Below are 27,856 nucleotides of genomic sequence, written 5' to 3'. Positions count from 1 at the left end.
CTTTCTCACCTCCTTCAAATTCACAGTCGAAGTCGATTCAAGTTAAGTGGCGAATGTAGCGAAGGTGCCTTATGGCATGTAAATAAATTGAATGAATTTGCAAGGGAATAAGAATCATACTCAATACAAGCAAGTTGAGTTATGTTGTTCCGGCAAGCGCAGGCATGAGTAGGGCATGGTGTTATAGTATCATTATAGAACGATGATAAGGAGACACAGCATGTTGAACTTTTCTGAGCCAGGAACTGAGAATATGTGCATGTTACATTCCATGTCACTGCACAAGGACAAGGGAAATTCTCAGAGTGAAACACATAACATTCACAAATATATAAATTATGAGGGATTATAATAGTGTATTACTCAGAACTTGAGTGGTTCTGCGGCAATCTGGACTAAAGAACAGGCTCGGCTTAACAATCTTAGCAGGGCCACAAGTATAACCCGGTCCTGGAGCCTTCAAAGTGAAATTCTTTGGCAATTTGACAGTTTTGCTAGTGGTCCCTGAATTGCCCACACTAACTTGGAAGGATGTGATGGAATTTGGAGGATCCTGAGCCCAAGATGCCAATGCTCCACCTTTGCAGCAGTTAGTAAATTGCTGATTGTAAGGCACACCTAGTAAGAGATCAACAATGGTTGGGTCCTTCTTGCAACAGTGTGGAACACCTGCTTTCCATTTGGAGCAATCTCCTTGCTCTGTTTTCTGGCAACCAACCACAGCCCAGATGACCTTCTTTTTTGCCTAGTGCCAACCCAAAGTCCATCCTGGGGGGCTTGGTATATGGCGGTACTACTGAAAATTGTGCATGGTCATGGCCACCTACAGAGGTAAGCTCATTAGACTCAGCAAAGAGTAAAATAAGTTCTAGCATGAAGATTTTCAGGGAATTTTTAGTAAATTGTACCAATGTTTCTAGTGAATACTCACTTAATTTCAGGGACATAAAGCTAATTAAAAATGAGTGGAGTATTTACTCAAAATATCGAACATACCAATCAATACAACACAATTTATCAGAAATTTTCATCAATATCAAAATAAACTCTACCTGACTTGAAGGTTTTCCAAATTTGTCATCATGTCAAGGTTTGAGAATTTAACTTGTAGGCTACTAGGAATGAAATTCAGAAAAGCTCAACATCTATTTCAGGAAAATGAGGAAAGGGAATTATAATTCAAGACCTAATTGATGAAAGGGAATTACTTGACATAATATCCCATTTGATCGTTATGTTACTATTTGGACACAATGTAGATAAATTTTAAGTTAATATTGTATTGATATCCTTGATAAGGATGGAAAATTTTAAGAATGGAAATTGATCTTAAAACTTACAATTTTGCCAAATTTTATGGTAAAAATAAGTTTATATTATAAATCTTGGTGTGCTATAGAAAACAAACTGTAAAATTTAAACATGTAAAATGGAAATTAGCAAAATTTAACCCCTGAATTGAAACATCACCTGCAGGTGAAAATGCAATAGCTAAGATAGTTAATGCCAAGAAAAACTCAGCTGCATTCCTGATCAACATACGGCAATTCTGCATGCAACTTCTTCCCTCTAAAGACTTTAACTCTCTTCTCTCCATGATGCCTTTGATATTATCAATTAATGAATCAGGCAGAAACCCCAGAGGAAGAGTTCAACAACCCTTCTGAGCAGCTACAGCTCCACAAATGCAATGGGAATGGGAATGGAGAAAACATTAGTTTATGATGAAGAAGCAATAACTGAAGTGTATAAACCTGCAGGCTTGTAATGGTTGGTTGCTTCATTCTTCAAACAAAGTAGTAAAAGTGGAGAAGAACAATGCTTGCCAAAAGCCAGGGAAGAAGAAGAAGAACAACAACTAGCAGACCAAAGAAACTATTAACTCTGAGGCCAAGAGTGACATAAAAGAATTGGAAAAAGCAGTAAAAATATCTTCAAGAGTGACATAAAAGAATGGGAAAAAGCAATAAAAACTCAACCGATATTTGGAAAAAGCAGTCACACTTCAAATCACAAATGCATTTTCCTTATTTTCACTCAGAGTTGTTGTCTCTGTATCAAAATTGGGCTCTAAAAGATGCCCATACCCAATCTGCAACTTGACCTTGCACACATTGAATCTACGGCCAAATCAATACTTTATAAGGCATCTAAGATTGATTTCTATTTTTCGTAAATAAATCTGAATACCCTTTCATGCTGTATATACAAGATCTGTGTGATAAAGCTATGGTAGCTGAATAGATGCGGTGGATCTGGATTGGGGCACTCTACATATTTTAACCCCTTCTCTATTGACATTACAAGTTTATACTTGTGCGATTTTCCTCACCCGTCCAGTGTTATTGGCCACAATATTCTTGGCATGATTTATGTCTTCCTTTGAGTGCTACAGGTCCAGAACAGTGGAAATTGAGGCACCTCTTAACCAATATTACAGGCCTGTATCTTTTGAGACCTAATGATTCAACACCAGAAACTATTCCATAGTAAACCTGCTTTCACAATCCTTGATCCAGAATTGGTGTGATTTACACATGAATTGGAGTTTAGCTACAACGTGCTCAAAGCAGTTTCTTTTTGGCATCATATTTATCCAGATTCTAATCTATCGCCAGGAAATTCATCCAAATTGTTGACTATCACCCAAAGAATCAGCGATGTCAATCAAAACAATTAGGAGATTGTTGTGGAGTTAGCTTCCTCAATAGTAATAGCACCATAATCTTTTCTTCATGAAAGGTGTGCGTAAGCTTCCGCAAATAATAATGCAGCGACTATGAATGCAAGAATGCTCGCATTCAGGGTTCAGAATCTGAAGCTAGATAAGGTTGCATATTAACATGAACAATAGCAGGGAAAGGATATGCCATTGTTTTTCTAGAGCCTGTATCAACAATACTAATCAAATTTCGTTCTTTGAAAGCCATGGGCTGCAAATATTATTCCACTGTAAGGATATCAACACCCATAGCACATGTGTCGTTCATTGTTTGCTTTATCTCTTTATCAGATTCTTCAAGACCCAACATTATGGAAGATTTGGTCACCATTTCTCCCTTGAATCCCTTCACATGCTTCAATATAAGTAAGCTCTGGTCATACCCTCATCAACATATCTACATTGATGAATTTGAGCAACAATGGCCCTCCAACCTTACGGTTGTCCACATCTTGATGTCGGATTAGCTAAACACTTGCACACCTTTCAGGATCACAATGAATAAGTTGGGCTATTTCTAGTTGACCACATGGATTTATAGCTTCCTGTCCTCCTTGAGTTTTAACAACTGTATGTTGAAACCACAAGCTGTTAGCGGAGGGGAGTACTGGCTGTAAGTGGTTTTTATGAAGGGGCCTCTGTTGTTTACCATGTAGTGTTGTTTACTAAATACTAATCAGTACAGATAGGTGTCCATGAGGTATGTATAATAATTTTCTTTTAAAGGGTCCATCATAAGATGTAGTAGGGTTGAATTTATGGGTTTATATTTTAAGAAATACCCTAGTATTTAGAAACCTTAATCTTAAGTATTTGTTCCCTATGATTTGATTTCTAGGGCATGGGATAAACTCTAGAATGACATAAAGGGAAAAGAGTATGATCTAAGGTTTGAATTTAAGAAACCCTAAAAAGGCCTCTTGATTACATAAAAACCCTAGAAAAGTAACTTGACATCATGTTTTGGAATAATATATTGCTTGGGTTACTTGTTAAAATAGTATTGTATGTACAAGAAGAAAAAAATGGATGGGGTGATCCATTTGAAGGCATGATGTAGCTCTTCGTAACACCTCATAAATCATGGAGTCGTTGTGCAAAAATTTTATTAAATATATGCCCTAGATTTCTCAACAAATAACATAATCAAACTCACACAAATAAATGGTTGAATCTTACATTTTGCATAACATTAGATGTATATGGGGGCATTAATGATCCCTGCATGCCAACATTGGTTGTATTGAGGGGCATAAATGAATTCTGCATGCCAACAAAATGCACGCTTAGTAAAAACACAAATATTAATAAATATATATAGTGAAATAAGTTAACTAAATGCACAAAAATATTGATCAAGTTTTACCACTATCATTACCTTAGATGTATTATAAGGTGTTATAGGGGTTGGAATGACTTTAGCGATTGCCTACATTCCACAAACATAAATTAGCATGATATAATAAGGAATATAAGATAATTGAACATATAAAAGACAATATTCAAGCTTACCTCATGCATCATCATAGCAGCATCTTTCCCTCGTGCATTTGTTAATATTTCCATAAAAGTAGTGAATATCATTGAATCCCCCATAGTAGCATCATTAACACCCATGGGTACATTCTTAAGAAAACATATAATAACATAAAAATAAGAAAACCTTGATCAAAAAACCGATAAGAAAATAGAATCGGTAACACCAAATATATATGTCTTTCAAGTAAAACCTTAAACATTCAAATTACTTGATGTTCATTACAATTAAAAACTCGATACTTAACTTGTAAAGAAAAATTATATTGCAGTGAATCCTTATAACCATCTTAACATAAACATAGTGATCGAAAAATGTCATCCTCACAAGTAAAACATTAAACATTCAAATTACTTAATGTTCATTACAATTAAAAACTCATGTGTCTAACTTGTAAAGAAAAATTATATTGTAGTGAATCCTTAAAACTATCTTAAAGTATACATAGTGATCATAAAATGTCATTCTCAGATGAAATCTCCTCATTTGATGGCATATATACCCCATCATTAATAGACCCTAAATCCACAAATAAATTAATACCATCATTTTCATAGTCTTCATCACCTTCAACTACAGGTAAATTAAAATCAATGAATTCATCATCTTCATGGATTTGATGCCCATGTGGTTGCTCATGTCCTTCAGAAACTTCAATAAACTCGTCTTGGTCTTCATCTTGGTGATATGCATCATTGACAATAAATTCTTCATCATCTCCATCTTGGCCATCTATGTCTTCAGGGGGAACTTTTGAATCTTCAAGTAAATCATGGTCCTCTACATCTTGAACAAATGTTACTCTTCGTCCTCTTGGATCATAATCAATCACAAATGACCAACCAGGTTGTTCTAAATTTGGAATGAGAAAATTTTGGTCACATTGACTTGGAAACACATAAGGTTCAGAAGTGGCTTCAAACCTAGATGTATTGATCATGTGGAATCCATTATCATGGAGCAAGATAGTTTTTTCTTCTCCCACTTCAATAAGCTTGTACCATTCAACACAAAAAATAACTTTCTTGAAAGACATAAAATCAAGCTCGATAATGTCATCCAACACTCCATAGTAGTGAAGTGTTCTTGTGATTGGTTGTCTATCATTTGCATGTGAATGACATTCCACCTCAAATGATGCTGAAACTCCACAATCATAAGTTTTTCTCTTTTCATCAACTTTTCCAATGCGAAAATGATGACCAAAATTCCGCATTCCTTTGTAATATCTTACCTAAATTCATATAAATATCAACTAATTAGATTCAAGGATATGAAATCTAACAAAAAATTTATTAAACATATGCATTATATTAATATATATCATCTCCCCATTTATGGATCCTTTAATGAAATTCAATTGTTGTTGTGTTACTCTATTATTCCCTTTTGTTGCCTCGTGTTCAATATTGGCCTTTAGCCAATTCCACGAGCATCTCTCTAGCCACTTTCTTTTATGGCTTGCAGGCAATCCTCGAGTAGTGTTTTGACCATGTCTATTATATATATTGGCCCATGCATTTTCATCTTCTAATTTCTTTTTTTCAGCGTACTTCTCCATCCATTCCAACATAAAGTCAAAATTGTATGCAACATACAAATGTAATGCCTCCCACTCCTTCGCATCTACAATGAATTTTTTTTTCGTTCAATGAATTAATAATTATTTAAAGCCATGTAATATAAAACTTAAGATACAAATAACTCCTAACATTTTTTTATACCTTTTATCCTATTTGAAGTCCCTTCTCCCTCTAATGTTTCTCCTTCAAATGATTCAGATTGGTTATAATTCCATAATCGCAAAGCTTCAAGATGTAATTGAGGTAAGTACTCACTCAAATGAACCATGGCTTGGAAAACCATGTACCCCTCAACTATGGACCCTTCTAGTCGAGCCTTTTGCCTCACAAATTGTTTCAAGACCTTTATATATCTCTCCACGAGCCACATTGTTCGAATATGAATAGGACCACACTGTTCAATCTCTTCTACTAGGTGTGCAAGGTAGTGCTCTTGAGAATTAAAGAAGCTTGGAGGGAAGCACATTTCAATATCACACATCAAAAGTGAAACATTCCTCTTCCAATACTTCAAGTCATCCTGATGTATCTCTTTAGATGAGACCCACCTACAAGTATTACAATAAAGACTTGTTATTTCTTGTAAACTAAAAGTAGAAACTCATATAAAGGCATAACCAATGTTGCACTTCAAATGATAAGAGTAATGGAAGAGTATGCATGATGGATTGAAAAATACCTCAGATATTTACATAATTTGTAAATAGTCAAAGTTACATTGTGGTCAAAAGTACTTGGTATTGCTATAGGCAACACATACTGCATGACCATTAACAAATAACCATGTTCAAATATGCATGAACTAATTTCATCACTATACTAGCATGTCTATTAACAAATAACCATGTTCAAATATGCATGAACTGATATTATCACTAGGATATACAATTTTATAATTAAGTTTCCAACAAATATAACATGTGACAATGTTACCTTTATCTAATTGTGCCAATCATGTGTTTTTAGGCCTGAGAACTCTGATCCATCTCTTGTGAATAAGTTTTTTAATGTCGCACCAAAGCCAGAAGGAAATCTTATGCTTTTCATAGTAGAAATGATGTTTTCTTTCTCATTTGATGTAAATGTCCATGGAGCATGAACATATGAGTTGTCTTCGTGCAACCACATGTTCGGCATGATATTGGAAACTCGAAGGTCCTTTCTTAACTTTATTTCTGCTTCAATGTTATTTCCATTTAGATGTTTCCACAAGCACTCTACCACATTTTTCCCGATGTGCATAGTATCAAATAGGTGGGCTATTGGCAAGCTCTCATAATACTCTAATTTGTAGAAAATAGAGAGTCTTTTCATTCGTAGGGGAAAGTCTGTCCCTTCTTTTTTGTCATACATCGCTTTCCACCTAGCAGGGTTCATCTTTATTGGCTTCCTCATTTCCACTTCCTTTCCATTGAACATATGTTTATCACGCACTCGATAGCGATGATTTTGTGGTAAAAATTGTCGATACTCATCATAGACAGTTTTATTGAGACCCCTTGACTGCCTATGCAACAATTTTGGCCCACATGATGGACAGCCATGTTTCCCCTTTGTTTGTAGTCCTAAAATAAGATTGGAACCCATATTTAGTAAATGCTAAAATGAACATAATAATTATAAATGTAATTTATATTATATTACCACAACAAATAGAGAGCCCCGGGGCATCATGAATTGTCCAGATAAGAATCACATGAAATAGGAAGTTTCTATCATTGATAGGTCTTGATACATCAAACATATTTACACCATCCCATAATTCACAAAGCTCATCAATGAGGGGCTCCATGTATACATCCATATCCTTTACCTGATATTTCCCTAAGTGAACAAAGAGTTATTTATTAGGATTAACTGAATTGAAATATTTTTATATAATCTTCAAGAAAACATTGCATTCACATGTTCTAGTACCTGGTATGATAAGAGTTAACATTGCATGTTCCTTTTTCATTGCCATCCAAGGGGGGAGATTGTTGTTTATAATTAACACTGGCCAAACAGAATATGTTGTTCTAAGATCTCCAAAAGGATTTACGCCATCCATTGCTAGAGAAATTCTTGCATTCCTTGGCTCATTTCTGAAATGTGGCCATTTTACCTCAATATCTTTCCAATATTTACTATCCATAACCATACACTTGACACCATCTTGGCTCCTCCCTTGTGCATGATGATCCATATATTTTTCCAACTCCTTGCATTTGAACATTCTCTCAAACCTTGGCTTTAGTGGAATGTGTCATAATACTTTCTAAGGAACCTTCTTGGATAATTGATCTTGACGATACCTATTTGTGTGACACTTTGGGCATTGTTATAAATTTTCATTATTTCCATAGTACAATATATGGTCATTTGGACATGCATCATATGTCTTGTACTCCGTTCCAATGTCTTTCATTATTGAAGATACTTCTCTATGAGAATGAGGCAACTTATTGTCCTTTGGAAGTATTTTGTTTGCCAAAATTCTACATAGTGCAACAAATTATTTTTATAAGTATACACAATATTCAAAACTTTTAATACATCTAGAGAATTAATTTATAGGAATATCAATCCAACCTTAATATATCAATAAAGCATGTGTTTGTCAATCCATGTGTAACCTTCAAGTTCAACAACAACATAAGTGTCGCCAATATAGAAGATTCAGCATTTGCATAAAGAGGTGTCCTAGCCAAATGAGCTAGGGGTGAATTTACAACTTCTTCAAAAGATGTGTAGAAGTCTTGGATAAATTCATTAACACCAGCCTCATTTATCTGCGAAGTGGCTTCTTCCATAAATGTGTCTTGTCCTTCATCTTGAGAGTCGCTATTATCAATATCATCCATTGGTTCTTCACGAATATTGGGAACTAGAAGCGGCTTTTCATAAATAAAAAAATCAAATGAAATGATCAATAATAATGTATTAAATAATGTGCATATTTATTTATTATAAGAATAACAATTTGTTAATTATAATGTACCTCTTCTATATAAACTCCATGTTCCAATCTATGGATACCAACAAGCCTTCGCTTCTTTAGTTTCCTATTTTGGCACATTTTGCAACTGCAATATATCATTTCATTGAAGTATTCATCTGTACCTGGAGTAGGTCTTGTTTCCCGTTCATCTAAATATTCAGATGACGATGTGCTATTTCCCTGAATGCACCATGTTTTTTAAACAATAAGACTGCAATTTTTAACTTGGGTATTACTTATTTTTCAAGAGAACATGACCAATGAATAAACCTAGGGAGTGAATCTATGAATATGTAGTTTTTCAATGTATTTTTTGGCTCTTTGATCACTTGATTGTTTGTACTTTTGTTTTTTTGTTGTTTCAAGGTAGTGTTTAGTGCTTCTGTAGGAATTAGATATGAAAAAAATTGAGAACTAGGTTCAAAACCCTGAACAAAACTCTACCAATGTGTTGAGTGAGCATTGAAGATCTATCCAACACTTTGAGGCAAGCTTATCAAAGTGTTCCAACGAGCATTTAACTAGTCACAAAAAAACTTTTTAAGTATCATTTTAAAGTTATTTCTAAAAACAAATCCAACCTCTAACTAAATCAACAACATAAATAATGCAAATACCAAAAGCAACATAAATACCTGGTCTGCCATTTTGTATAGAATAATGTAATAGAAATCTACGAAGAAAAGTTTGTGGACACTAGTTAGGATCATTACATAAATAAATGTTGAAATATATGACAAGTAGGAACTTTAGCAGTTGGATATCCTTTAAAGACCCCTAAGGTTACAGAGGGATATAATATAGCTATGGAAAAGAATAAAGTTGAATATGGAGCATGCCAGGAAATCATTTTTATTGTTGATGGCATAACTGATGCAAGTACAATTAGAGAACAATTGTTTGATATGGACAACAACGAAAACATGTGTGATTCATTGACACTGCCAAAATTGAGGGAAATAATGGCCAGGAAGCTGGAGAGACCCAAAATTTCAAAGTTGGAGAAAATATACAGATTGTGGTGAGAAAGCAGGAACCTTCCCAGTTTGATACTCCGTTGAGGATCCCTGAGGTTACGGAGGGATATAATATATCTCCTTGTTTAAGCACCTGATTTGGCCTAGACTCCAGTATTCCATCCAAAAGTTCAGGAACTTAGAAAAAGTTACAATATATCCCCTTGTTTAAGTATGAATGAATCTCTTCTAGAAGACAAGGATGTGTGCAATCAACAACTTTCCTTGGATAATCCATTGAAGAGGCTTGAACATGCCGAGGGACCAGAATATGATACCCTAGTGAAAAATCTTGAGCTTATAGAAATTGATGTGACATCAGAGACTGAATATTTGTCACTGCATGTCCCACTTGGAGACCATGTGTGTGTCATGGAGAAGGATGCTACGGTTTTGGATGGGACAGATCATTCTGAAAGTATTCTCCTCACATAAAATCTTGTAGAATCTGGAGAAGTAGCTGAGGGTTATACTATTTTGGATGATATGAATGTTCCTAGTAAAGGGGATTCAAGAAGAACCAAACTTGTAGACAGAATACTGACTTTGAGCAATAGATTACAAAATTTGCAATTGGACTTACAAGGACCATTCCCTATATTGTTGATAAAGAAAATTTCCATATTATATGTGATTTTATCTTGCTGGTATAAAAAGCAAGTTGTGTGTGATATGGACCTATTTCATGCTAAAGAATTAGAGTCTAGTGCCAAACACATGATCACATGTCCAAGCAAAAGATCATTTCAGTGCATCTCCTAGAATGGTAGATATCAAGTGACACAATGTGGCCGTTTATTGCACAGAAGTTGAATTATATAGCAATGAGCCAATGGGGAGTGCATTTTCATAAAAGAATGACCTCATTTCTCAAAACACACCCAAAGGAACTAGGATTGTTACAATGTTGTATGTTAGGTTAGGGTGCAACACTATCATGTTATAAGACACAATTGCATATAAAAGGTTATACTCCATTATTAATTTAAATTGTGATGCTAATTTACAACTAATTATTGAATTTTTTGCACTACAACACTAAAAAGAAAATATAATTGAGTGAAAAAAGTGGAACCAACATCACAAGAAAAACCCAATATGGTATGATGTCCTCTTGAAGAAACCAACCATGTCAAATGTGAGGAATATCAAGAGAGGATGAATGTAGAAAAACCCCTAAATCTTGCAGAAATGGTGAGGATCCTAAAGTAGAAACACTCCTAAATCTTGCAGAAATAGTGAGGATCCTAAAAGAAATACTCTAAAGCTACGTGATAGATAATGAAAGGACAATCCAAGAGAGAGAAAGAACATTAGAATTGAATGCATTGTTGCTAGAAAATCTATCTGAAATTCAGAAGCAATTGCAACATAGACCTAATGATACCAATGATTAATTTCAAAGATAAAGATTCGTTGAGAGGTTAAAAAACACATATTATCTACAAATAAAATGAGGAAAATCACCTCCATAAAAATACACCATGCTAAAAGGATAGATACATCTAGTAACAAATCATTATTTGATTCGTCTAAGGTTGGGATAGTCAATTCATATGAGCTTCTTGGAAATGGTTCCAAGAGGGAATTACATAAGAAAAATAAAAATAAGCATTCTTGAACAAAACTTCCTTGAAGGAGAATAGATTCAAATCACAATAATGCAAGACTTTAGGAAATGGTACCAAGATGAGTTTCTTAGCCAAGATAAAACTATAATAGAAAGATATAAGTGTGAAAAAATACTAGATAGTTACTTGCAAAACAAGAAACAAGAGAGAATAAAACCACTAAGAAATTAACTAATGAACGAGAGAGACAATTCAAATTTCTAATAAAATCTAATAATATGTTATTGATGAACATGAATGCAATATATAGACTCTGCTAGAGACCAATTAATTCAAATTAGGTTGGGGTTCCATGTTCATGCACTAGTATAATTCAAAAGTACTTTCCCTAGTTGGAAAACACGTTAAATTATACTCACAAACCCAAATATACCCTGAAAATAATCCCAATGCCTACATCTATACCATGAAAATAATCCCAATTCCTACAGCTATACCAATGAATACAGCTACGCAAGGAAAATAATACCAATGCCAACATCTTTGCAAGGGAAATACATCAAATTGAAAGGAAAATACCTGTGGAAAATAAACCCTTTGCTGTCTTCCTTGAAACTTCTAGCTCAGCTTCGAGTTCCTTTGCAAAATAACAGTGAAAGCCCCAACATATAAAAACTAAAACAATTTGGCGCCAAAAATATTTTCGGCCTCTACACCAAAGAAGTTTCAGTGGTTTCAGCTATCTTGTTTCCATTTTAAGCCAGCCTGTTTCCATTTTAAGATGGCCTAGCCCGCTGTTTCCTGCTGTTTCCCACTCGGTCGACACCCATGTCTCCCACTTTTCCTAAGAATGGGGGTCTTAATATCTATCTCCCACCACCCACGAATAAACGAGTATGTGCTCTGTTTCCGTTGGGCCTCATGCCCTTAATGCCCATCACAGAAACCCTAGTCTCGTGGCTCTCAAACATTGGTGTTTGTCTCTCCATTTTCTCGACAAACCCTCCATTGCAATGGGGCAAACGAGGAGGAAGGTTTGGTTGATGACGAGGAGGAAGGTTTGGTTGTAGAAGCAAAGGTGTTGGTTCATTGTAGTGTGGAGGAAGGTTTGGTTGATGAAGATGCGGCACCATTTTCCAGTGGATTCATAATGTAAAGTCGTGGCAGGAATCAGGCAGGGAATGGAGTAGTTCCCCCAGGCCCACCGTTGGATTCTATTCCATCAATTCCTCCCAAAAGACCAATTTCTCGTGCCATCTGGAGAATACCTCTAGAACAAATCGAGGCGATTCTCTAGCCATCTCTTAACACAACAGAAACAAAGTGACATAGGTGTGGCACTGTCACCATCTTCATGAATCTACAAACATTTCTCAATCTTTTTCGTTCCTCTATTCCTTGCAGAAACCCTCTCTGCCCAATTTCTCATGCCATCTGGAGAATCCCTCTGGAACAAATCGAGGTGATTCTCTAGCCATCTCTTAGCACAACAGAAACAAAGTGACATTGGTGTGGCACTGTCACCATCTTCGTGAATCTGCAAACATTTCTCAATCTTTTTCGTTCCTTTGTTGCTTGCAGAAACCCTCTCTGTTCCTTGAAACCCTCTATCTTTTTCATTCCTCTGTTCCTTGCAGAAACCCTCTCTGTTCCTTGAAACCCTCTATCTTTTTCGTTCCTCTGTTCCTTGCAGAAACCCTCTCCTTGAAACCCTCTATGTTCCTGCAATTGTCAGGCCATAACTAGTATGCGAGGCGCCAAAAAAGATCTAACCAATTTAGAATCATACCACGTGCCAGGCAAAACAGAAAGGGAAAGGCCATACGCCAGACTAAAGATGGCCACACGCAGCTATAAGGATAAAAATTGAGATCCACTCATTTAGACAGGAAACATTAATGGTAGACTAACTAGACCAAAATGATGTTATGAATCATGAAGACAACTTACCTGAAAAACAAAAGACACGCGTAGGGTAGCTGGATATAGGGAATGCCACACGCAGAGACATGGGTCGTAGCCATAAATCAAATGCAGACAAATATTTTGCATTCAAAGCCACGCACCGAGAGATGGTTCAAGGCATAAGGCTCGTATAGAACAGCAAAGTTCTCATGTTGTGCTTCAACTTCCATTTTCACTCAAACAACTTTATCCATCGCTACGAGCCACTGAAATCCTACAATTGAAGTCATAGAATTAGACAATGAAAATCTTTATTACAATATATCCCACTTCCAAAACTCGCTCCGGTTAGTATTGGATCTTTGTGAAAATTTCTTTAAATAGTCACAAATTAGCACTCAGAAATAGAAAACTAGGTTTCCTTAGAGAAATCTTGGAATAGTGCTCAATATTAATATAAAAATATCCTTGGACTACCAATGAAATTACCTCAAAAAATAGTGAAGATTCCTTGATAATGCCAATGAGTTCAACCACAATAGAATCTAAAATTATTCCATAGAGGTGATTCAAATTAGGCCTCAAAATAGGTAAAAAAAACTCCACAAAAAACCTCAAGTATACTCCTCAGAAAATCCACAATAGCCTTAGATCAATCTTAATAGCTCACAATGAAATTCATCCTCATCCATAGGTGAAAGCAACTATTCCTCACCTACTAGAATAGAGATAATTCTAGGATTGGATAAAATTTCAATGCACTCCAAGGAGATGTCAAGCTCAAATATAAAGTGGAGAAAGCTTCTAGAGGGGTGAACATCATCCTAACACATGGCGCCAACATAGACAAAATGAAACTTGAATTTTTAAATTTTGGAGCCAAAAAAATCATCCTTAAAAGCTGACATGGGATTCAAAGTATTTAATCAATAATCCCTTTACAAAGTCTTTCTTTGTAAGTTAAAACTAACTAGGATGATCCTTAATAATCCCAATATTAATGTTAATCAACCATTTGAGAATAAGTTCCATTAATTCACCACAACATCAAGTTGCCTTCATCAACTCATTTTGGGGATATTTACCATACTTTTGAGGCACTAAATTTGATCAAGCATATCTTGTCAAACATGAGGAGTTATGTGGCATTCCACCTAACATTGGAATCGACACAATGAGGAGAATCAAATGAAGATGGTCTTGGACCCAAAAACATTGATTATTGCATCCAAATTCCTAAATGCAGAGTATCATGGCTACACTACAACGGCTTGCTTTCTTCTCTTCCTTTTAGGGTTTCATGACCATTGGGTATTCCTATCAATGCAATCCATAGATGGATATTAAGAGTGTTTCAAAGACTGAGGTTGGGATAAATGACAACAACATTCAACAATCGATTGCGTCAATTATTTGATTAAGCCATCTACATATGCTATAGTTCTAACTATATCCATCCATTTATGTTTAGACTAAGATAAGACAATAATATAATTGTGATCTCTATTTTCTAAAACAATTATATAACTTTTTTTTGTAGGCTAGAAGTGACGGGGGATTTTAACTGGTGGCCTAACGCAAGGGGTGCCTTAACAGTGGACCCATTAACCATCAATCCAAAGCTGAGTGAGAAAAACGTTTCTATAACTTAATGTTGATATATATTATTAATTTGTTGATTTTGTGTATAACCATATTTATTCTTAAATGTTCCTATAGATAACTTTTAAGGAAACCCATTAGATACCTTTAATGTTAATCAACCATTTGAGAATAAGTTCCATTAATTCACCACAACATCAAGTTGCCTTCATCAACTCATTTTTGGGATATTTACCATACTTTTGAGGCACTAAATTTGATCAAGCATATCTCTTCAAACATGAGGAGTTATGTGGCATTCCACCTACCATTGGAATCGACATAATGAGGAGAATCAAATGAATATGGTCTTGGACCCAAAAACATTGATTCTTGCATCCAAATCTATCTCGATGGATAAAGCTCGTTTGCTCGGCTTTTATCTTTTAGCCCTAGGATAGAGATACATTTTGATTGAATTAATAGAGATCTTTTTCAACCCTCTTTGGTAGGGGAAATCTAAGCCCTAATTCTCACAAGTCAAAGCCCTATGTCAGACACTATTCTGAGGCCTAGAGAAGCCTTTGCTAAGGATCTTTCACAAGAAATTAGGTGGCTATGTTTTGAGTCTCATTCAACCCTCTGTGGAATTTAATATAAAACTACTTCATTCCTTATAAATTTGTTCAGTGGCATCTTAATGAGTGTAGGAATGTGGTTTCATTTCAGACCTCCTAAGGCAGCTTGAGCCTATGTTTCAAATATTTTTGGGAGGGTCTTGTACTTCACTAAATATTCCTCTTCTCACTAAAGTGGGGCATCCATGTGTTCTCTTATGTTGGATTGGATATTGGAGTGATGTCACTTGAAAGGGTTGTTCAAAGTTCTTTCTGAGGTTGGATCGAGGCCTAATCAGAGGTGGGTCTAATGATCATTTATTATAAAGGTCTTCCAAAGGGTTTCCTTAAAAGTTATCTATAGACTTTGTCAGTTGATGGAATTTTAACGAGTTGTCATTTAAAACTCCACAAATCTCTGGTTAGTATTGGAGCTTTTCACCTTATTACAATATGGCTCTCTAGAATTAGAATATGGGTCGATATTGAAGTCAAAATCCTCCCTTAACCCTTTAGCCAAAAAGATGTCTCCTCAAGTATCTCCAATAATATCATATGAAGAGTCATAATATTTAACTTGGAATTATGGCCCACCATGATCATCTAATAATTAATTGAAATAGCAGTAGACCCCAATTTAGGGATTGGGTGGATCACATGGTGGGACTATGCTAGTGGGAACCCTAAATAAATGACTTGAAACCCCCTTGATTTTCTACCTTGATGGCATTCATCTCCCAAATTTCTTGTTGGATACACAAGTCCTAAAAACATGACAAGGAAGATGAGAGGAAGTTGACAAGGACATTAGGTTGTCGTAGAACATCATAAAGTGCATCCACATGGATGAACATGGAATGGGAATTAAGGTCATAAAGTCATAAAGGTCACAAAGGTGCATCAAAATATTTTTGGAGTGTCCCAAAGGTAAATATACAATTCTTGTCTCGTATAAAATAAAATATACATTTATTGTGGTGATAGTATCCACAAGATTCTTAGAACTAGTGGTATAGTGTTTGGCAATGAATGAATAAGCAAGAAAAGGGGGAAAGTATCTAACACATGTACACTCAAGGCTAGTCTACAATTGATGTTACATTGCCTTGGAATCTCCACCATATTTGGGTAACTCGAATTCTCCATGCACTAGATATTTTGGGTTGATTGATCAATTAACTGGATGATCACTGAGTTTGACTAAAGTCCCACTGCACAATTGGCCTTCCACTAGTATGGGCTCTGAAATGTTCCATGATAAGTGCTTATTCTTGGGGATTGGTTTTCAAGGCAAAGTCCAACGTTCACTCTAGACTAACTATGATCATCAATAACCACTTGGTGAATGCTAGTAGTCAACCAGTAAACCAACCACACAAGAATTTGAAACCGAATAGGTCAAAATGAAAATTAAGTATGTTAACGCAAGAGTTCAATAAGAACTTGAATTTAGTTACTCGTGCCTACTAGGGAGATATTTCCATTAAAGGGAATCATAACACAAGAAACAACACAACAAAGTATAAGTGATCTGAATGATGATGTTACCAAATATGTAAGTGAAGGACTCAGAAATTTATAGTGATCATGGGAATGATAGATCTCGAACAGAGCATGATGATGTTGTTGGGGAGGGATATATCATTGTGGAGGGATGGATTTAGTTTCTAAAAGAGTCTCAACTCAATCTACCTAGTTGGATGGATTGTTTATCTCAGATACATTGAGATTGGTTAAATTCAGCTTATCGGGTTCATGAGGGTAGGAGAGGGAGGCGAAATAGAGATGGGAAGCTTAACAGTCATTCAGAAGGAAAATATATGCCTGCATTTAAAGGTAAAGGGAATGCTAGGGGGGTAATTTGATTCAAACAAAGGGTGAATTATGCTTCCCTGAATGGACATCATGACACTGTGTTTAAGATTCACCATTCTGAAGCTGCGAGAAGACTAGAGTGTAAGCACAAGAGAGAAGCTAAACATATTGTGGGTTGTGAAGAGGGCCAAGAAGGCCCTTTCTGGTTCTTCCTCTTTTATATTGGAGACACAAGATTTAAGAGTGTTTATAAGGTAGCAGTAAATATGAGATGGATTGTCAAGCATATGCTGGCAGGGGTGTTGTTGGACTGTCACAGTGGAAGAAATGATCTAATGGATAAAATGAATGTCTACTGAAAAAGAAAATTTCAATGTTGAGGTGCAACTTGGGAGGGGTAGTTGATGGTTCCCTATGCTAGGTCAGGTGCTTGCAATGGATTAAAGAGGAACTTTTGCTACAAAGTCTCACAAGGAATATGATTATGCAATAACTGCACCTAAAAAATTGGAAGTCAAAGTCTAGGACTCATTATAAAGAAGCGGTTCAAACAATAACCACTAAGTTTTGAATGGGATATAAAATTTGACTTTCTCAAAATTGAATGAAGTTGGAACCACTCTGAAACAACTCGAAACAATTAATGTTAATATTAAAAATTTAAGTAAAGCTAACATTATCCTTATCTTTCCTTTTCAAAAAAAAAGATAAGGAGAATGTCAACTTTTACTTTAACTTTAAAAATTAAATATTACCATTAATTACTAGGGTTAGGTTTTGTAGGGCCCTCGAGTTAATAATTTTTTTTTTCCTTTTCAGTATTTTTTATGAAAAAATTATTATTTGGTGGTCATTAGCTATGTTGCACTGCATTCTTCAGAATTGGTCAGTTTATTAGAGAACTAGTGAATTTGGTGTTTTAAGGTCAGTTCAATACAAGACAAACCTTATCCAATCTGAACCACCAAACTAGACTAGTACAACTCTAAAACCATTGGGACCAACCAATTCCACTAGTTCTAGGCTAGTTCCAATAAGAGTTTTCCCTTCTCATCTTCCTCTGAAGTCGTTTTGTTGGATCCTTTCAGGAATGGTGATTTGGAAAGTGCCATAAACTATCGAATTGTTGTGAGCACCTAAGATCATAAGTAGTTAAGCCTTGGCAAACAGAAATTTACAAGGACCTAGTACAGACATCCCAAAAGATATTTAGTGAGGATGTGTATGCAAGGAACTATTACAGACCTCCCAAGATACTTAGTGAGGACGTGCATGACCAAAAAGCATTAAAAAAAAATATCCACCCTCAAAAACCATGCCCAAAACATTGAAGTGTGGTGCAAAACAAATTGCTGGTAGGCTATTAATGCTACCAACAATCATTCGCTCTCTAATTTCACAAGAAGCTCCTAATCAAGCTACCTCCTCTACTATGGTTATAGCAAGTTCTTGCAACTATGTGAGCTACAAGAAATTAAAACGACCTTCGAATCTCCACCAATTTTAGGGGACTTGACTTCTCTTCATGCCCCAACTATTTTGGGTTGATTGATCAGTTAACTAGATGATCACCGAGTTTGACTAAAGTCCCACTGCTTAAATGACCTTCCACTAGTTCCTCCAAAAGTTAGAACTAGTTTAACTGACAACAACCTGAGATAATTGACCTTTATTGCCACAAGTTAGCAATCGCATATGCAGAACTGAACTCTAACTCCTCCAACTTGAATTTATTGAGTAAACTAGGTGACACAAGCCATGTCACACAAGTTAACATCATCCAAGTTGTCTGTTGATGTGGAAATTTGAATTTTTTCAATTTAATCAAGGAAAAATCAAATTGAGAATTTCTTGCTGCATTTTTCAACACATAGTTCATTGGAATGTATTACTTTCACTATGAACTTGGCATAGTTCACATGTTAAGTTCATAAGGTTTTGGGCTGATGTGGTTTTATGTGTTGTGTATATAAATAATAGGTGTCCAACTCTTGCTATTAGAAACAAGACTCCCTATGAAATGTGGTATGGCCACATTCCTTTGGTGAGGCATCTCAGGGTTTTTGGTTCCTCATATTATGCCTTCATACCTAAGGAACAGATAAAAAACTTAGCGCAAGGAATCCCAAATGTATCTTCTTTGGGTACTCATACCTCCAAAGCATACCATCTCTATGATGAAGTGAATAAGAAGTTTATAATATCTAGAGATGTGATCTTTCTTGAGTCTTCCAAGATTGACAATGTTGTTGAGTGGTAGCTTAATTGTTTGGATATATTCGAACATGCAAAGTATTTTCAAGAGTTTGATAGTGAGATTCCACATCTCCTTCTCTTAGCTCTATAATTTCTATGAAGAGCCTTGAAGAAATCAGGTTGAAGGAAATTCCTTCATCTGCTTTGTCATGAAAGAGCTAAGAGACTATTGGCAGCAGGTAGTCAAATCTAACAAGCGGTGAGGGTACATGCAAGATACAAAGCAAGGATTAATGCAAAGGAGTAATTCAGAGGAGTGTATTGACTACATACATATCATCAAACATCTTTCATCCGTCTTTGAAGATATTTCTTCCATCCCACTGACTATAAGTTTGGACGCCTATTGATCTTTGCTTCTATGCTCTTGAGAGAATTACTTCTAAGTTCTCTAGCTGTTGCTTAGGAATTTTGTCATATTCCTTTTTCTTACAAGCCTGTTCAAGTCCCAATATATCTAGATCTCCGATGCCGAAGCTCTCTGGTTCCTCTTCCATGTGTTGTACTATTTCTTGCTCTACCTCTGTATCATCTACAATCGTGAGCTGCATCTGAGTGCTACTACCTCCATACCTTGAGCAGTCCCTTTCTGCATGTTACTGGGAGAGGGCGTTTTGGTGTCTGCGGGTTGCTTAGAAGTGAGGGCTTTCTTTGAGCTTGATGGAGTAGAATGGGCGGAAGTCTTAGGAATGGCTTCAAGTTGTTTCTGATTATATGAAATATGAACCTCCGGCTGGAGTAGGATTTCAAAGCTGTTGCTTGTTGAAGGCAACGAGGTGCTGGTGATAGGTTTTTTGACTGTGGTAGAGGGCTTTTGATGGATCTTTTTGCGATTGGGAACTTTTGTGAACCCATCCGAGTCGGATTTGTCCATTGAAGGGGTGGTCATGGATTTCATATTGGAGGGACAGTCTCGGAATAAATGGCCCAAGGCGTGGCATTTTCGATAGCGGAATGGTACATGCTCATAATCTATTTTTTGTAACAATTCATAATCATCATGGTAGAGACTTACTACGTCCGGGAGAGCTTTGCTGAAGTGCATGTATACACAGATCCGCGCATAGGAGGTGTATCGCTTCAGCTTTGTCTCCTCTACCACTTTGATGAATTCACCTAAACCATTCCCAATGTCTTGCAAAGAGTCTTCGTCCCAATACTCCAGAGGGAGAGAATAAAGGCGCAACCACACCGGGGCCCAGCTCAGATCTTCTTTGTTTTGGTTAAAGCGCTTGATCCATCCTCTTAGGTATAGCCCTGCCGCATTGAATAAATATGGTCCTCCATCCAATACCCTGTTTCGGTCCTCCAGACAATTGAAAATGGTAGTAAAGAAGCCCTTAGGCCCTAACTGCAGTGTTATGTGCCCTTTTGGCTTCCATTTGGCTGCGATCCAGCCGTGCAAAGCTTTCTCCATTGGCCAAAGGCCTATGAACTTTCCTATCAAAGCATGATCCCTCATAAACTGGATCTGAGTGTTGATGCACTGACTTGGGAGCTCGATTTTGGGTTTTTCAACTGCTACCGGCTTACAGGTGTTTGACGTCACTTGTGGTTCTTCATTTGTGTTGTTATTCGTTGACGTATTTTCATTCTCTGTTGATGTATCTTCTGGATGGTCCATCCTGACATTTTCAGTCTGTCGCAGGCCATTTTCCGTATCAATGGGGGGAGGCATCATGTCCTCCCCCTAAGGGGATTCCTTTGTGCGATAGTTGTTCCTTATTGTGCTGTAGCTGCCTTATGGCTAAAGGTTAATGGTAGAACAGCGCAGTCTGTGAAGGTTTGCCGAAGGTCTGCCAGTTGCAGAGCAGCATCAAACCCTAAGTGCTCCGCTCTCCATTTTCTTTTTTTTGACATAAACGGTTAGTTTTTATTTAAAATTCAGTAAATCAGCTGCCAAGGACTTTAACACTGAAACCCTGTATTTCCTTGTTACAGTCGGCGAGGAAAGAAGATTTTTCTTTCGAATAGTCTGCTGAATGAGTTACACTATGAATGTAGATAGAGGCTTGAAAAAGAACTTGATTTGGTTTCAGAATGGTGCCTTGAAATTCTGTTGCTTTTGCTTTCCATGACGTAGCTCTGCTTCCTAGCTTGTAGAGAGGAGATCCAACACGCCGGAGTGCCGGATCATCCTAAGAATCACTGCGTTTTCTTTTTGAAATGTCTGGCAGAGTGTTATATAGTGTTCAAGAATGCCAAGAGCGGTAAATTGGCCTTGAAGAGGCCCTTGTGAACTCCCCAGCACCTACCCAGACACAACAGTGAGTTCCAACGATGAATAGAGATCGAAAATGCCATGGTTGTGTTCTGAATTTTCCCTTGTGGATGAGTCCGCGTTTCCTAACAGTAACCAGCTCAAAATGGTTCGGTCCTGAAGTCTGGAGAATCTGAATCAGTGAAATGCTCAAAGGAACAGAGGCCCAGACAACTCCAAAATTAAGGAATGTTGCAGTCCAATTCAACATCATTTACTAATAGAGATCTCCTGCTCTTGAGAGAGCCTAGGTTGGCTACCAAGTCCGCCTGTGAGTTTAACTTCCTCGGAACATGATAGAAGGAGATTTTGTGGAACTTGGGCAACGGTAGTCTGATTTTTATGAGGATGGGGGCTAACTGCACCTGAGAAGGGATCTTTTAAGAGTTCATAGCCTGTATAATTAGTCTGGAGTCTCCAAAGACTGAGATGGAGAGAAGATTCCTCTTGATAGCTAGATTTAGACCCTGCCACAGAGCAAGAGCCTCTACTCTATTGTTTGTTTCATGCCCCAGACCCCAAGCAAAGTGTAGCTCAGTTGAGCCACCTGGGCTTAAGATAACTCTCCCGCCACCCGCCTTTCCTGGGTTACCTTTAGAGGCCCCATCGAAGAATAAGCAGTGATCATCCAAAGCAGATCTCCATTTGATGAATTCCTATTCTTCCAGACGAATTTCCCAATGAGAAGGGGCTTTAGCAGGAGGAATGGATCTATTCTGATGATTTGGAACAAGCTCTTTTAACCATTGATCTTCCTCGTTGTCCATAATCATGCCATTTCTTATGGTGGGTTTGGTTTCTAAGGCCTCCCCCAACAGAGCTTTGATCTTAGTGATAATTCTGACTGGGTTACAACTCTCCTCCCTAAATATTCTGTTGTTCCTCTCCAACCACAGTTTCTAGCATGTGAATTTGGGGATCCACATCCAGCCAGTCTTGAGAAGGCTTTTTTTGGAGAGACAGAACGGGGATAACTTGGCCCAGTTTCTTAGCAGGTCCTGAATATTTCCTGGAAGCTCTATTTTATCAGGTCCTAACATCAGGACACCCTTCCAAACTTCTTGAGAAAAGGGGCACAATAAGAACAGGTGGTTAGCCGTTTCTTCATCCGATACACAAAGAGGGCACCTAGAGGGACCTTCCATTCCACGCTTCCTCAGGTTATCTCTAGTGAGGATACTTTTATGCGCCAGAGTCCAGCAAAAGAAGTCAATTTTGGGGAGAGCAGGAAAAGACCAAATAAATTTCCATTGAGTTGGCTCTGGGGGGATGCTAGGGACAGCCATCATACTTTTGTAACCTTCTGCTGCTGAGTAAGAGCCTGAAAGAGAACCCCACCCTCTTTTGTCCTTAGAAGAGGCCTTTAAGGGAGATTTTCCTTGGAGCAAATCCAACAATAAATTGGCTTCACCATCCAGCCAATGAGGGACCTCCCCCAAATTCCAACCATCCCATAGACTTTTTGCATCATTTGTCCAATTGGAGATGTCCCAAAGGGTTTCCAAATTGCTGGCCTGAAGCCAAGCTCTGATATTTTCCAGTTCTGCCATCTGATTCAAGGGCTGATCTCCAAGAATCGAATCTTCCCAAATTTTTATTTTTTTCCCATTACCTGGGATCCAATAAAGCTTATGACTGAAAAGTTTCAAAGCTGTGAGACAGAGTTTGAAAACTGGTGATCCTTTGGAAATTCTAGGAGGCTGGTCCAAGCACCTCAAACACTGCCCATGAAAATATTTTTTCCACAGAACTCTCTTGCTCCAACTAGGATTCCCAAAAACAATGTTCCAAAGGAGCTTGGAGCCCAGAGCAAGATTTTGGGCTACCAGATCCCGCATTTGGAGACCTCCTTCCAAGAATGGCTTCTTAATAGTGTCCCAATTAACTAAATGGAGCCTTCTTTCATTATTTTTCCCTCCCTCCCACAGAAATATTCTTAGGAGACCATCCACTTTACTAATAAAGGTTTTAGGGGCTAGTAGAATGGATTTTTGATAAACTGGGAGACTTATGAGAATAGATTTCACAAGGATTACCTTCCCAGCATTATTCAACCATGAGGCTCCCCAAGCTTGTATTCTGAGTTTTAGCTTGTCTAGCAGGGGCATCCAGTGAGCTACCTTAGGATTTGATTTGAAGATTGGGATCCCAAGATACTTAAATGACTCCCAGGTCAGGGTTCTTTCCATTTCTAATAGCCTTGCTATGTCTGTCAAATCTTTGATCAAGCAATTCCAACCATAGATCGTGCTTTTTAGATAGTTAATCTTACTGCCTGAAACCTCCCTATAAATGTCCAACTCCTTCTTGAAGTTTCTAGCAGAATTTATGCTAACTCCTCCAAGCAATAATGTATCATCAGCAAACTGGGCATGATTTATGTCTTTAACATTGTGAGCCATTCTTAGGCCTGGCAGAGTCTGGATCTGTTGACAGTAGTCTAGCTGGAAGCTGAGCACCGAAGCTTGAATGGCGTAAAGAAGCGAGGACAAAGGGCAACCTTGTCTTAGCCCCCTCGAGGCCTGGAAAAATTCCGTTGAATGACCATTAACCAGAGGCGTTATCCAAGGGGAGGCAATGCAGGCTTTCACCCAAGTTATGAGAACTTTTGAGAAGCCAAATTTCTCCATCACAGAAAACAGGAAATCATGTCTCACCCTGTCAAAGGCATTTGTCAAATCTAGCTTAATCACCATGCCTTTCTCTTTTCGATGACAGCTTGAATGAATTGCTTCTTGCACCAACACATTATTGTCAAGAATCTTTCTCCCTTTTATGAATCCTCCTTGGTTTTCAGGGATGATGACCAGCAGAATTTTCTTAATACGGTTGGCTATTATTTTTGTAATTAGCTTATAAATTGTATTACACAAAGAGATGGGCCTGAATCTGCTAAAATCGGTGGCACCTTTGTCTTTCGGAATCAAGGCAAGGGAGGCCAAGTTGGTACTGCCTCCAATCTTGGTGCAGGTCTGAGATTTACAGATCATTCTCAGAAGGTCTTTTTTAATTGTAGGCCAGCAGGTTAGGTAGAACCTTGTAGTGAACCCATCAGGGCCTGGGGCTTTATCCAAATCCATGCAATCCAAAGCTTATTTAATCTCATTCATATTGATTGGAGCAGTCAGCATAATATTGTCAGAATCTTGAACATAGTGAGGAATAAGATCAATCGGATAGGCTTGACAATTGATAGGAGGGTCTTCCAAGGCAGAGTAAAGATCTTTGAAGAAGGAATGGGCGGCTCGCTTTATGCCTTCAGAATCTTTAACCATAGTGTTTTGATAGTGAATTTCATTTACTGTTTTGAAGTGCTTGCGTGCTTCAGCTTGCTTATGGAAGTAGCTTGTATTTTTGTCTCTGGCCTGTAACCAAAGATTTCTGGACTTCTATCTCTAGAACTCTTTTATCCCTACTTGCTCTATGGAGATCCTTTTGCAGCTCCACTTCTTTTTGAAGAAGGATTTGAGTTACATCGGAATTCTCCATTGTTAATTGATGGCCTATTAAACTGTCATGCATCTCCTTTCTTTTGGCAGTGGGCGCTTTCAACCTTTTAGCCCACTCCTTGAGCTCCCTTTTAAGTCTCCTCATTTTTTCTTCCCAGACAAAGAAAGAGGATCCTTGAACTTGCCGGTTCCAAGCCTCGGAGACCACCTCCTGGAATCCTTCTTGATGAATCCATAGAGAACTAAATCTAAAGTGAATGAGGCCAAGATTTCCATCCAAGGAGAGCTCAAGCAGAATGGGTTTATGGTCAAAGGTGTAGTTCGGAAAAATTTTAGAGGTGGCCATTAGACCACAAGTCAAGAAGGAGGATTGGACTAGAAATCCATCCAGATGAGCAGCAATGTGGTCAGGGCCTATCCTTCTATTTGACCAGGTGAATTTCCCAGATGTGGGCTTGATAACCTCCAATTCCCAATCTAAAATGAGGTCTTCAACCCATTCTCTAGCTGGGTCCTTGACCAACGAGCCCCCCTTTTACTCTTCTGCAGCTAGCGTAACATTTAGATCACCTACAATAATAATATTTTTTGGGTTGTGCAAGAATAGAGAGGACTGGAGCGAGTCCCAACAAATTTTTTTCTTAGATGGTAAGACCGGAGCATAAAGATTGAACATACTTACTTGGTGGCCAAATTCTTTATGGAGGAGCTTAGTGAGTAGCCAATGGGGGCAACATTCTTCATGAATCAGATCATATTTGGAGCTGTCCCAAAAAGAGGAAATCCCTCCAGAGGCGCCTCTGGCGCTGATTGCTCTCCCTTGGCCTTTATGCCAGAATGCTTTGCTTGCTTGGAGGAGTAGAAGGTCCTCCAGTTTTGTCTCCTAGATGAGAAGGATTTTAGGTGAGTACATCCTTACAACGTCTTTTAGAGCTTCTTCTTTCAACCTGCTGCCTAACCCTCTGCAATTCCATGAGACGTATTTCATTATTTACTGGCTTAGAAGGTTGTGGCTCCTTTTGGAGCCTAACCATGCTTGCGCCTAGATCTGGTATTCGTCATTCCTTTGAGAGTTTTCTGAGAGCCTTGGAGAACATCTAGATAAGTTTGTTCCTCTCTCTGTTTCTTCTTGGACTTTCGACCCCTGGCCAACTTGATAAGAGTGACTTGCGAGTTGTCTGAATCTAAGACTCCATCTTCTAAATCTCCCTCAGAATCGAAGCCCAGATTGATGCACTCCTCGTTTTCTTCTTTTTCCCCTTGTTCATCCTCTGATGGAGGAAGAGTTGACTTTGCCTCTGCTTCTTTCACTTTCTTCAACGGGTCTTCTGGTTCCTCTTAGGTTCCAATGGCATCTGTCTTTACCCCAGAGGAAGAACCCTCTTTTGGAACTTCTTTGGCTTTTGGTTTGGGCCGGGGCTTCACCAATGGCCCTGAATTTTTCTTCTCAAATGGTTTTGGGACTGCCTTGCCCTTTTTTATTTCTTTCCATCCTTCTTCGTCCACTTTGTCCCCAGTTGGAGCTTTTGGGCAATTTCGTTGGAAGTGTCCATGTTTGTGACAGGTTCTGCATTTGAAAGGCAGTTGCTCGTAATCCAATTTTTGATAGTGATGCCATTCTCCGACTATAAGTTTTACTGCTTCAGGCAGTCTAGCTTCCAGATTGACTTCCACACAGATTCTTGCGCAGGTATATTGGCCCTTGTTATCTGCTTTGTCAATGAAACGGCCTAGGCCATTTCCAATCTTCTGCAAGGTGTGATAGCTCCAGCAATGGATCGGAAGATTGGGAAGCCGAACCCAGACTGGGACCTCTTTAGGGGTATTGATTGAGGGATCGAAGTCGGGGGTCCACTTATTAAGATACAGACCCTGATTTCCCATAAAATACGGACCGTTTCTGAAAACCAAATCTCGATCTTCTTTGGAGGTGAATTGGAAATGAAATACCCTCTTCCGACAACATAGCAGATCACATTGTTTTCCAGCTGGGGTCTCCAGTTGCGTTGGATCCAGTCATCTGTTGTTTTTGTAGAGGACCAGCGTCCCATAAATTGTCCTACCAACCCTTTTTCAGCCAGGGCTAGGACGATTTTTATTGGTTGGTCTTCTGGCAGGGCGATCTCAGGAATTTCCTCCAGTTTTTTGATGAATTTCGGGACTTCTGGAATCAAACGTTTCTTCCCTTTCTGCGAGAGCAATCTTCTGAATGCTTCTTCTGAAGAGATTGGTGGGGTGGGAGAAGGCTCCCCACCCCCAGGCACACTCATGGCGGCGGCTACGCTCCTCTACGATCGCAAAACCCAGACGCAGATGTTGTGCCAGCAGCAGCACTGGCTGGAGGAGGGAGGCAGAGCCCGATTGCGGGGATGCCGGGAAGGATTGAGAGCCCAGCAGTAGGGGCTGCCAGGCAGGGGGCCTGTGGAGGGCCGTAGGGGTTGAGGAAGCAGGGGCACGGGAGCTCCAGTTCAGAACGCGCGCGCAGATCACCCTGAAACTCAGCGTTGCCCTCCATTTTCATTCGAAGTGAAATATCGTATTAAACATAGGTTTGATCTAAAGTG

The 27,856-nt window shown here is 38.1% G+C and overlaps 1 pseudogene; it reads right to left on the bottom strand.

Annotated features, from left to right (window-relative positions):
- Nucleotides 1-20: 20 nt before the first annotated feature.
- On the bottom strand, nucleotides 21-27,562 carry LOC149219855 (protein COBRA-like; annotated as a pseudogene).
- Between the last annotated feature and the right edge of the window lie 294 nt (nucleotides 27,563-27,856).

The sequence above is a fragment of the Pinus tabuliformis genome, chromosome Q (genome assembly GCF_031772625.1).
Source record: "Pinus tabuliformis cultivar Carrire ecotype Pingquan chromosome Q, CPIR1, whole genome shotgun sequence".
NCBI classification, from domain to species: domain Eukaryota; kingdom Viridiplantae; phylum Streptophyta; class Pinopsida; order Pinales; family Pinaceae; genus Pinus; species Pinus tabuliformis.
Note: the sequence above shows the minus strand (reverse complement) of the source record. Positions and strands in the feature narration are given on the sequence as shown.